The sequence below is a fragment of the Giraffa tippelskirchi genome, chromosome 11 (assembly GCF_054371585.1).
Source record: "Giraffa tippelskirchi isolate mGirTip1 chromosome 11, T2T-mGirTip1v1.2.pri, whole genome shotgun sequence".
Lineage (NCBI taxonomy): Eukaryota > Metazoa > Chordata > Mammalia > Artiodactyla > Giraffidae > Giraffa > Giraffa tippelskirchi.
This window is the reverse complement of record NC_137285.1, coordinates 66,218,208-66,231,737: the sequence shown is the minus strand read 5'-3', so window position 1 is coordinate 66,231,737 and position 13,530 is coordinate 66,218,208.

Genomic DNA, 13,530 nt, shown 5'->3' with positions numbered 1-13,530 from the left:
GTTCTATTCCCAGTTTTTTAAGGAATCTCCACACTGTTCTCCATAGTGGCTGTACTAGTTTGCATTCCCACCAACAGTGTATAAATAGATTTAATAGTACTGATAAAATCAACAGCTACAATAATGGAGGAAAATTAGGAAACAAAAAGTGAAAAATATTCAGAATCAACTACAGAACAAGTCTAAATATAGGAATAATTAATGTTTTTCCTGAGTCTCTTCTGTCAGTGTCCTTTCTCTCTCTGAGAGTCACAGTCCAGCAATGGACTGGTCTCTGGAACTGCTGTGAAGGCAGCTGAGACTACAATCTGATTGTACTCCTGTGTGTTCTTGTCTCCAATGTCCACAGCTGTCAGAACTAGTGCATTTTCTTCTGTGAGAACTCTCATTGTCCTTTTATATATTCCATAGAGACAGAGCCTGCCTAGTTTATTGTGTGGATTTAATCTGTAGCTTATACAGCTGGTGGGAAATTTTTGGGTCCTCTTCCTTAGCCAATTGCCCCTTGGTTTCAATTGTGGTTTTATCTCCACCTCTGCATGTGGGTTGTCCATAGGGGTTTGCTCCTGAGGCTGCCCTTGAAAGACTTGGATCTGCAATAGTGAGGACCAGGTGTGGAGATGGTGCAGCTGCTTAGGTCACAGGGGCCCTGGCAGCACTAGGTACTCAGGGGGGTTGGCATCTAATGCAGAAGGAAATAAATGGCAACCCACTCCAGTATTCTTGCCTGGAGAATCCCATGGACAGAGAAGCCTGGCAGCCCAGGACTTTTTCTAGCCTCTGGCAGCTCTGTCCCAGTGGGGATCATGTATGGATGTTGGGTGATTGCTTGGATCATGGGGACCCTGTCAATGCTGGCTATGCTGGAGCACCAGTGGCTATTGTCAAGGAGATATGGTGCCGTTAGGGTTTTTTCTAGCCTGTGGTGGCTCTGCCCCAGTGAGGATTGAGCATGAAGCTGCTTGTGTCACGGGGACCCTGATGGTACCAAGTGTGCAGGGACATGGACTGCCTCAGTCGCCGGAGCTATGGCCCTATCAGTCTTTTCTAGCCTCTGGCAGCTGGCACTCAGAATGCCTCTTTGGCTAGTTAGTCCTTCTCCATTGCTCAGCCGGTTCAGGCACTTAGAGGGCTCCATTAACTGGGGTCCTTCTCTGTCATTTGGCATGTCAGGCTTTTAGAGGGCTCCCCTGGCTGGGGGCCTATTCTGTTTGGCATGTCAGGCACTTGAAGGGCCAGCCTCTCTATTGTTCAGCTGCTGGTGCGGGCATGGGGGAGAGGCAGGCCGCAGTGATGGCTCCACCCTCGACACATGATTCAGCAGTACTGTTTTGCCTCCATGGCTTCCTGCTTTTCCTCCACAGGCAGTTCCCACCACAGTCTCCTCCCTCACATCCCTTCGGGCCAGCTCCCTCCGGTCAACAGCAGACCTCACCCTGGGATTGCTCCACAATCCAGCTCCCAGATCCCAGCCACTGTTTTTTTCTAGGGAACTTACATATGGCTGCGGCAAGGACTGTCTGTGTGATTCTTATTTCATTTGGACTGTCACGGATCAGCTGCTTCACTCTCAGCCTCAAATGTTTCTCCTCCTCAAATTGCCCTGATGTGGGGATCAGATCCCTGCTTTAGTTCCCTCATCTGCTGAGGGCAGTTCCAGTCCTACTAACTCTCCACTTTCCCCTCTACTTTCTTCATCCTACCGAGTTTTGCGTGTTTCTACATACTCTTTTCCGGTGGTCAGGTACTCCTGCCTGTTCTCAGCTGTTGTTCTGCAAGCACTTCTGTGTCTGGAAGTGTAGTCCTGATGTATCCATGGAGAGAGATGTATTCTACATCTACTTACTCCTCTGCCATTTTGTTCTCATCATGGAATATTGAGTATAGTTCCCTGTACAATACAGTAGGACCTTGTTGTTTATTCATCCTGTATATACTAATTTGCATCTGCTAATCTCAAACTCTCAATCATTCCCTTTCCAAGTCTCCCTCACTTTTGGCAACCACAAGTCTATTCTCTTTGGCTATGAGTCTGTTTCTGTTTCATAGATATGTTCATTTGTGTCATATTTCACATTTCACATATAAGTGATACATGGAATATTACTCAGCCATAAAAGGAATGAAATAATGCCATTTGCAGCAACATGGATGGATCTAGAAATTATCATACTAAGTGAAGAAGTCAGAAAGAGAAAGGCAAATACCATATGATATAACTGATATGTGAAATCTAAAATACACATTTCTTTATTTCTGAATTGGCCTTTTATATTTTCCACCTTTCTGGTGCTTCTTACATGGAGTGTGCATGGCATCACACATCTTATTGACTAAATCAAATGAAGTCCTGCTTAGGCACCTACTTCCCTGACTTAGTGGGAAATGTCTCAAAACTCCCTTCCTCTTTTCAACCATTAAGCTAGATAGGTATAAGAGTTAGTTATAAAATAAATTTGTTGATTGTAGAAATTAAAAAAATTAGAAAAAAAAATGTCGAGTTAATTTTTAATATTTAGGTATATATCTTTCTAGACTATATGGATGTATTTATAGAAATAAATATAAACACAGAAATTAGGTTAAGACAGTAATATATATTTATTGTTGTTGTTTAGTTGCTAAAGTGAAAGTCGCTCAGTCATGTCTGACTCTTGGCAACCCCATGGACTGTAGCCTGCCAGGCTCCTCTGTTCATGGAATTCTACAGGTCAGAATACTGGACTGGGTATCCATTCCCTTCTTCAGGGGATCACAAGTTGTGTCCAACTCTTTTGTGACCCCCATAGACTGCAGACTGTCAAGCTTCTCTGTCCATGTGATTTCCCAGGCAAGAATGCTAGAGTGAGTTGTCATTTCCTTCTCCAGGGGATCTTCCCAACCCAGGAATCAAATCCATGTCCCCTATATCACAGGTGGATTCTTTACCACAGAGCCACCAGGGAAGCCCAATATATATTTATGTGTATAATTAACATCATGCTATATTAAGTATTATATGCTCATTTTAATTAAATTTTTGTAAGAAGAAATTTTCTGTCAATAAACATTCTTTAGAAATGATTTTAACGTTTATTCCTTATTTAATTTTTTTCTTTTACTGTCAACCATTTGGATTATTTGAGAATACTTTGAAAATTGTAGATCAAGTATGTAAATAAGAATTATCCTGATTACACTGTAACAGTCCCAGGAAGATTATAGTGCAACTTGAGTATTGTCCTTTGTTGTGTAAAGATGGCCAGTTTACACTAATACATGAGTAAATTAACTAAGCAGAAGGAATAATTTATTTGAAAATAAATGCTTTGACACCTCAACAAGTCAGTTAACTTTTCTTAAAAGCCTGTTACAGGATAACTATAGAAAAACTACCCAGTTTTTCTAATGAATTTTTCTAAATGATTTGTCCTGTCTAACTTTATCAGTCTAATAAGAATCTATGCTTCAACTTCCTCACTTTTTCAGGCAGAAGTTCCTGTGAACATGTCATATGCATGAGTGAATGGACAAATTGGCATAGTGGGAAAGCACACACACAAAAGTGAGATGATGGCTGACTGATTTCCCTGATTACTGAGGTTTTAATGAAGTGATAAAGCCCTTACTAAGGATTTTCTAAGTTTTATTAGAAGTCAATACTCTCTTTCTATTTGCAAAATAAGGGCAGCCCGAACTGATTCATAAAAGAGCAGTGTTGTACTCAGTTTGTTAGTGCCAAATGAAGCAATAATGCACAGCACTGCTGAACATGCAAACAAAGCAAAGCAAAGCAAAACCAAACTAAACAAAACATTTTTAAAAGGGGAAGTGATCTCACATGGTAAGCATGACAAAACAGTGAGACTGAAGCCAAAATAACTGAATCTCATTACTTCTTTAAAATTGTAGCCCTGAGTCTCCACTCATCTGGGCAGCTAACCTGTAAAAAACAACTGAATCATGTTAATGCTCTTCTAATTCTGCCATAGCCTATCTTTCCAACCATCATAGGTCTGAAGAATAGGCTCTTTTCTTACTAAAGTACTTGTGTTTCACTTAAATTAATCCAGTTGACATCTTTTGTTCATTATGCCCACCTTACTGTTACTATAATGAGTTACTTAATATTTACATATTAATATTAAATATGTACACATTATCTCTAAACCTTAATTCCTATGATTTTCTTGCAGGATGCTCTTACATAGCTACACAACTGTGAATAGTTTTCAGCTGTTTCTGAAATCCTTTTCTTTTCCCCCCAAATCAATGAAATAAGAACAAAGAGGAAAATCAGGAAGTAAGTGACATGAGGCCTTTATTTCCCATGTTTCAGAATAACTGTTTCTTTGGTGACACAGGGTACTTAATGGTTCCTACTCTAGATACAGCAGAGTATTGCACTTTACTTCTCTGCCCTGTAGAAAAAATGTAGACAATTATAAATGCTCAAGAAAATTGCATAGTCTCTACTCTGCTACTAGTCCCAGAGTTTCTACTGTGCTCAAGAAAATTGCTTAGTCTGCCATTCTTACTACGTTTGATGACTAGACTGTAAATAGCAGAGTCATTTGACATGAAGGTATATTAAGTGATTTTGCATAGTCATTATCCCAAAGGAGGCAATTTCTATCTTAATCAACACAAAGTGGATTGCTGTTTCATCAATTGCATAAATTATTTTCAATCTTTGAAAAGAACTTGGGGGAAAAAGACATTCATTGTATTTTGTAAAGGATATATTTCAAAATTTACTAAAAATATGGTATTTAGTGAATGTCATTTTTTAACAATCATGAAATGCATATTTGATTTCTTATAACTAATTAAAAATATATTTGATATTTTTGAAATGCTGGCTTTTGCAGTAGGTTCATTCAGCGAGTGTTCCTCCTCTCAGAAATATACCTTGGGAGTGGCCTCAGTGATCATGCTTGTTCAGGCAACATTAATGTTATTGTCCCCAGGCCAATTAATGTTGCCTGAACAAGCATGATCACCAAGAAGATTCAATCAGGGATAGGCACATGACTTAGATTCTCTTTCACAGAAATTAGTAATTGTGATGAAAAGAAAATAGTTTCCTTAGTTTGCAGGCGGAACTAGTATTTACACTTAGGAGGTATGGGATAGTCATGTTTGCAGGGAACACTGTGACATACAGAGCTTTGAAGACACACAGAAGGAAAGTGAGGCACGAGGCCATTTGGGCACAGAGAGGCTGAGACAAGAGCTGCCTTAGTTTCTGACAACTTTTCAGTGTTTACTGAAACTCCTTCATGGTATGATTAACTCCTGGATCCTTATATATCCTTTTCGTTTTCATATTTACTTAGAAGAGATTGTGTGGTTTATTTAGAACCTGAAGGACACTAAATTTTACAGCTGTAGAAATGATGGTATTTTTCATATTATATATATTTTTCAGTTCAAAAATTTCCATTTGGTTCTTTTGTTTTGGCTATTCTTGTGCAACTTAGATTTAATGAATTCTTCTTTGCAGTTTCTCCTCCAGGGTAACTTTTCCAGACAATCCAGTTCCTTCACTAACCCAAACTCTAGATTTCTGCTACATCAGCTCAGCAAGACCACTGTGCTCAAAGTGGCTTTCTCCATTTGGATGAGAAAGTGCCTCCAAACAGAAAGCCAGAGCCATCCTAGAACTTACTTCATGTTACACACACAACTGAGGAATTACAGTCTTGCAAATTTTATCCAGAGTCTGAAAGGAATTATTTTATATAATTTGTCCTGTTTAATAATTATTTATGCTGATTTATATTGTGTACTTAGTCTGGGACCACTTAGCTTTTTATGAAAAACATCTAGACAGGCTTATTGTAAACTGTCCCTTAACTTTTTCGGAAATACATCCATGTATTGACTATATTTTTCATTTACCATCTTGCTTAATATCATTCAAAATATTCTTCAAACATTTTTAGAATTATTTTAACAGGCTTAATGTAAGTCAAAGGTATTTTTATTACTTTGGTCTCACTTTTATTTCCTCTGTGCTGCTTTTACCCAAGCCACGGGCTGCCTTTCCAGTACTAGCTATTGAAATGACATTTTGGGCTTTCTGTCCTGTCATGATATCTCAGATCTAGATACAAAGCATGTGGCCACTCAGGCTCATTAATGATTACAAGGGTCTCTGTACATTCCTTATAAGCCTCCATTTCAGAATTATAACAGTGTGTAAAGCACTTATCACTGCCCCACAAATACCTTGGTCTCCTTTACAGTGATCTTTACAGTAGAACTCCTTTGCAGTAGAACTCAAAGCTACTACCACATGCTTGTGGATCTGAAGCCCAACAGATAAGCCCCTTTCATTATTGTTCAACAGTAAGATTTTTCTAGTTTCTGATTAACTACTTCATACTTTATCTACTATTGTTATGTATTTGGAGCTAGTTCACTTCAGTTCAGTCGTTCAGTCGTGTCTGACTGTTTGCGACCCCAAGGACTGCAGCACGCCAGGCCTCCCTGTCCATCACCAACTCCCGGAGTTTACTCAAACTCATGTTTATTGAGTTGGTGATGCCATTCAACTATATAATCCTCTGTCATCCCCTTCTCCCACCTTCAATCTTTCCCACCATGAGGGTCTTTTCCAATGAGTCAGCTCTTCGAATCAAAGTAATAGAGTTTCAGCTTCAGCATCAGTCCTTCCAATGAACACTCAGGACTGATTTCCTTTAGGATGGACTGGTTGGATCTCCTTGCAGTCCAAGGGACTTTCAAGAATCTTCTCCAACACCACAGTTCAAAAGCATCAATTCTTCGGTGCTCAGCTTTCTTTATAGTCCAACTCTTACATCCATACATGACCACTGGAAAAACCATAGCTTTGACTAGATGGACATTTGTTGGCAAAGTCATGTCTCTGCTTTTTAATATGCTGTCTAAGTTGGTCATAACTTTCCATCCAAGGAGCAAACATCTTTTAATTTCATGGCTGCAATAACCATCTGCAGTGATTTTGGAGCCCCCCAAAATAAGTGTGTCACTGTTTCCACTGTTTCCCCATTTTCCATGAAGTGATGGGACAGGATGCCATGATCTTAGTTTTCTGAATGTCGAGCTTTAAGCCAACTTTTTCACTTTCCTCTTTCATCTTCATCAAGAGGCTCTTTAGTTCTTCTTCACTTTCTGCCATAAGGGTGGTGTCATCTGCCTATCTGAGGTTATCGATATTTCTACCGGCAACCTTGATTCCAGCTTGTGCTTCATCCAGTCCAGCATTTCTCATGATGTACTCTGAATATAAGTTAAGTAAGCACAGTGAAAATATACACCCAAGGTGATATATTCGTTTCCCTATTTGGAGCAAGTCTGTTCTGTGTTCACTTCTAACTGTTACTTCTTGACTTGCATACAGATATCTCAAGAGGTAGGGCAGATGGTCTGGTATTCCTCTGTCTTTCAGAATTTTCCACAGTTTGTTGTGATCCACGTAGTCAAAAGCTTTGGCATAGTCAATAAAGCAGAAATAGATGTTTTTCTGGAACTCTCTTGCCTTTTCAATGATCCAACAGATGTTGGCAATTTGATCTCTGGTTCCTCTGCCTTTTCTAAAACCAACTTGAACATCTGGAAGTTCTTGTTTCATGTATTGCTGAAGCCTGGCTTGGAGAATTTTGAGCATTACTTTACTAGCGTGTGAAATGAGTGCAATTGTGTGGTAGTTTGAGCATTCTTTGGCATTGCCTTTCTTTGGGATTGGAATGAAAACTGATCTTTTCCAGTCCTGTGGCCACTGCTGAGTTTTCCAAATTTGCTGGCATACTGAGTACAGCACTTTCACAGCATCATCATTTAGGATTTGAAATAGCTCAACTGGAATTCCATCACCTCCACTAGCTTTGTTCTTAGTGATGCTTCCTAGGGGCCTGCTTGACTTCACATTACAGGATGTCTGTCTCTAGCTGAATGATCACACCATCATGGTTATCTGGGTCATGAAGATCTTTTTTGTACAGTTCTTCTGTGTATTCTTGCCACCTCTTCTTAATATCTTCTGCTTCTGTTAGGTCCATACCATTTCTGTCCTTTATTGTACCTATCTTTGCATGAAAATTTCTTGGAGCTAAGCATGAAACAACTGAGGCATCATGACTAGAATACATCTCCAACTACCAGTCAGACATTTTTTCTCTGAAATTTCCATCATTTAAATATGGGGTAGAGTAAACATTTCCATTTTTATATAGTTAAACCAGGACAAAATCTTTAGATAGCACATCCTCCTTAAAAAGTATTACTTTGTATTTTTAAAAGAATTAAAATAAGGGTTTATGAAAGTGGATATAGAGGAAGCACATCTTAACACAATAAAAGCTGTTTATAACAAATCCATAGCAATAAAATACTAAATGGTGAAAAGATGAAAGCTGGAACAACTCAAGTGTACCCACTCTCACCAATTCTCTTTAATATAGTATTGGGAGTCTGAGCCACAGTAATCAGATAATAAAAAGAAGTAAAAGGTATTCAAATTGGTAAAGAAGAGGTAAAACTGTCAGTATATACAGATGAAATGATACTATATATACGTAGAAATTCCTAAAAACCCCTGGCAAAAACTACAAATGCTGATAAATTAAATTAGCAAGGTAGCAGAATACAAGATTAGCATACAGAAATCAGTTGCATTTCTTTACACTAACAATGAAATATCAGAAATGGAATGTAAATAATTTCTTTTAAAATTACATCAAAAAATAAAACAAAATTACCAAGGAGTTGGAAGATTTATATGCTGAGAACTTATATTTATATGTTGAGAAAGCATTAGAAGGGAAATTAAAGATGATTCAAAGGAATGGGAAGATATTCCATGCTCTTGGATTGGAAGAATATTGTAAAAATCGTAGAACTACTCAAAGCAATATAGAGATTTAAGTGATCCCTATCAAATTACTCGGACACGTTTCATAGAACTAGAACAAGTAATCCTAAAATTCATGTGAAACCATAAAGGACCCAGAATTGCCAAGGCAACCCTGAGGAAAAAGAATAAGTCAGACGGCATAAACCTCCCATACTTCTGACAAAGTAATAAAAAGCTACAGTCATCAAACCAGTGCAGTACTGGCACAAAAACAGACTCACAGATCAATGGAACAGAACAGAGAACCCAGAAAGAAACCCACACACTTGTGATCAATTAATCTTTGACAAAGGAGGCAATAATGTGAATTGAGAAACAGCCTCTTCAGCAAGTGGTGTTGGGAATTTGGGCTTCTGCATGCAAATCAATCACGTTAGACCACACGCTCATATCATACACAAAAGTAAACTCAAAATGGCTTAAGGACTTCAACATAAGACATAACACCATAAAACTCCTTGTTGTTCTGTTGTTCAGGCGTGTATGATTGTTTGCGACCCCATGGACTGCAGCACTCCAGGCTTCCATGTCCTTCACTATCTTCCATAATTTGCTCAATCTCACATCCATTGAGTTGATGATGCCATCTAACCATCTCATTCTCTGTTGCCCTTTTTTTCCTCCTGCCCTCAATGTTTCCCAGCATTAAAGTTGTTTCCAATGAGTCAGCTCTTCCCATCAGGCGGTCAAGTATTGGAGCTTCAGTATCAGTCCTTCCAATGAATATTCAAGGTTAATTTACTTTAGGATTGACTGGTTTGATCTCCTTGCGGTCCAAGGGACTCTCAAGAGCCTTCTCTAGCACGTTTCAAAAGCATCAATTCTTCAGTGCTCAGCAGTCTTTATGGTCCAACTCTCACATCCATATGTGACTACTGGATAAAACATAACTTGACTAGACAGAGCTTTATTTTCAAAGTAATGTCTCTGCTTTTTAATACTCTGTCTAGGTTTGTCATAGCTTTTCTTCCAAGGAGTAAGAGTGTTTTAATTTCACGGCTACAGTCACTCTCGCAGTTATTTTGGAGCCCAAGAAAATAAAGTCTGTCACTGTTTCTGTTTTTCCCCATCCATTTGCCATGAAGTGTTGGGAACGGATGCCATGATTTTAGATTTTTGAATGTTGGGTTTTAAGCCAGCTTTTTCACTCTCCTCTTTCACCCTCATAAAGAGGCTCTTTAGTTCCTCTAAGCTTTCTGTCATTTGGGTGGTGTCATCTGAATATCTGAGGTTATTGATATTCCTCCCAGCAATCTTGATTCCAGCTTGAGCTTCATCCAGCCCAGCATTTTGCATGATGTACTCTGTATGTAGGGCTTACTGCGTAGCTCAGCTGGTAAAGAATCTGCCTGCAATGCAGGAGACCCTGCTTTGATTCCTGGGTTGGGAAGTTCCTCTAGAGAAGGGATAGGCTACCCAGTCAAGTATTCTTGGGCTTCCCTGGTGGTTCAGATGGTGAAGAATCTGCCTTTAATGAGGGATACCTGGGTTCAATCCCTGGCTTGGGAAGATCCCCTGGAGGAGGGCATTGTGATCCAGTCCAGTTTTCTTGCCTGGAAAATCCCCATGGACAGAGGACCCTGGTGGACTACAGTCCATGGGGTTGCAAAGAGTTGGACACAACTGAGCAACTAAGTACAGCCTTCACAGCACTCTGCATGCAAGTTAAATGAGCAGGATGACAATAAATAACCTTGTTATACTCTTTTCCAAACTTTGAACCAGTCCATGGTTCCATGTCTAACTGCTGCTTCTTAACCTGCACACATGTTTCTCAGGAGGCAGTTTAGATGGTCTGGTTTCCCATCTCTAAGAATTTTCCACAGTTTGTTGTGATAGCATAGTCAATGAAGGAGAAGTAGTTATTTTTCTGGAATTGCCTTGTTTTTTCTATGATCCAATGAATGTTGGCAATTTGACCTCTTGTTCCTCTGACTTTTCTAAACCCAGCTTGAACATATAGAATTTCTCAGTTTACGTACCACTGAAGCCTAGCTTGAAGGATTTTGAGCAAAATCTTGCTAGCATATGAAATGAGTACAATTTTATGGTAGTTTGAACATTCTTTGGCCTGTCTTTCTTTGGTATTAGAATGAAAACTGGATCTTTTCCAGTCCTGTGGCCACTGCTGAATATTCCAAATTTGCTGGCATATTTAGTATAGCACTTTCACAGCATCATCTTTTAGGATTTGAAATAGCTCAGCTGGAATACTGTTACCTCCACTAGCTTTGTTTGTAGTATTACTTCTTAAAGGCCCACTTGACTTCACACTGCAGGATGTCTGGTTCACACCATCGTGGATATCCAGGTCATTAAGACCTTTGCTGTAGCAATCATAGGCAAAACATCTTCTGACATAGATGCACCAATGTTTTCTTAGGTCAGTCTCCCAAGGTAATAGAAATAAAAATGAAAATAAACAAAGAGTATCTAATCAAACTTATACTTTTTTCACAACAAAGGAAACCATAAACAAAATGAAAAGACAACCTTCAGCATGGGAGAAAATAGTTGCAAAAATGAAGCTGACAAAGGGCTTAATTTCCCAAATATACAAACGGCTTATACAACTCAACAACAAAAACAACAAAACAACAACAAACACAACCGAATCAAAAAGGGGGAAGAAGACATAAATAGACATTTCTTCAAAAAAGACCTGCAGATAGCCAATAAGCACATGAAAAGATGCTCAACATTGCTAATTATTAAACAAATGAAAATAAAAACCGTGAATCAGGACACACTACATACATACACCCATGGCTGGTTCATGTCAATGTATGGCAAACATCACTGCAATATTGTAAAGTAATTAGCCTCCAATTAAAATAAATAAATTAAAAAAAACTACAGTGAAGTACCACCTCAGACCAGTCAGAATGGCCATCATTAAAACATCACCAAGTAACAAATGCTGTAGAGAGTGTGGAGAAAAGGGAATACTCTTATATTGTTGCTGAGAATGTACATTGATGCAGCCACTATGGAAAACAGTATTGATATTCCTCAAAAACCTAAAAATAAAGTTGCCATATGATATAGCAATCTCACTCCTGGGCATATACCCAGACAAAATTATAATTCAAAAGGATACAGGCACACTTATGTTCCTAGCAGCACTATTTACAATAGCTAAGAAAGACATGAAAACAACCTAAACACCTAAGTTTATCAACAGAATGGATATAGAAGATACCGGGTGTGTGTATAAGTAATATTTCATGAGATATTACTAAACCATTGGAAAGAATCAAATAATGCCATTTTATATGAAGTAAGCCATAAGGAGAAAGACATATACCATATGATATCACTTATATTTGGAATTTAAAATAGAGTACAAATCAATATATCTGCAAAATAAAAATAGAGTCACAGATATATAGAACAGACTTGTGGTTGCCAAGAAGGAAGGGGATGGAGTGATGGAATGAGACTCTAGGATTAGCAGGGGCAAATAATTATATATAGAATGGATTAAAAACATATATATGTATATACACACACATATATGTATAACTGAGTCATTTTACTGTACATAAGAAATTAACACAACATTGTAAATCAACTATTCTTCAATAAAATTTTTCCAAAAAAGGAAGAGAATCATTATATGTAATGTAACTAAAAAGTTTTTAAATCCCAGAACCCAATCACTTTTGTTTTATTAAATTTGTCTCCTTCCTTTCTGTACTCACAATGAAATAATATCAGAAAAGAATGGAAGTTTTGTTGAAATTGCTATCATATGACTTATGCTTCGAAATTGGTAAGCATAAACTTTATTTTTATTTTTTTAAAAAGGTATAGATAAGTCAGAAGATAGTCATGATTTATTAACAAAGAAAGACACCTTATGTAGTATTTTTAGCAATTAAAAATCAGCATGTGTATACATGTGTGTAAATATGTGTACATACACTTTTTAATATATATATAAATTTACTTTAAATAAATTTATATAACAAAAATATGCATAAATCTGTTAACAGTGTTTGACTGTGGGTAGTGGCATCATTACCCTTCCCTTTCATGTATCACAGCCTTGTCATGGCAAAGTGGTTTACATTATGACGCTATGAACCATGCCATGCAGGGTAACCCAAGATGCATGGGTCATATTGAAGAGTTCTGACAAAATGTTGTTCACAGGAGAAAAAATGACAACCCACTCCAGTATTCTTGCATGGAAAACTCCATGGACAGAAAGTATGTAAAGGCAAAAAGATATGATGCTGGGAGATGAGCCCCCCCTAGGTTGGAAGGTGTCCAATATGCTACTAGGGAAGAGCCGAGGGCAGTTACTAATAGCTCCAGAAAGAATGAAGTGGCTGGGCCAAAGCAGAAACGATGCTCTGCTGTAGGTGTGTCTAGTGGTGAAAGTAAAGTCCAATACTGTAAAGAGTAATATTGCATAGGCACCTGGAATTTTGGGCTTCCCAGGTGGTGCTAGTGGTAAAGAACCTGCCTGCCAATTCAGAAGACATAAGATACATGGGTTTGATCCCGATGTTGGGAGGATTCCCTGGAGAAGGGCATGACAACCCACTTCAGTATTCTTGCCTGTAGAATCCCAAAGGACAGAGGAACCTGGTGGGCTACATTCCATAGGATCACACAGAGTCAGACATGACTGAGGTAAT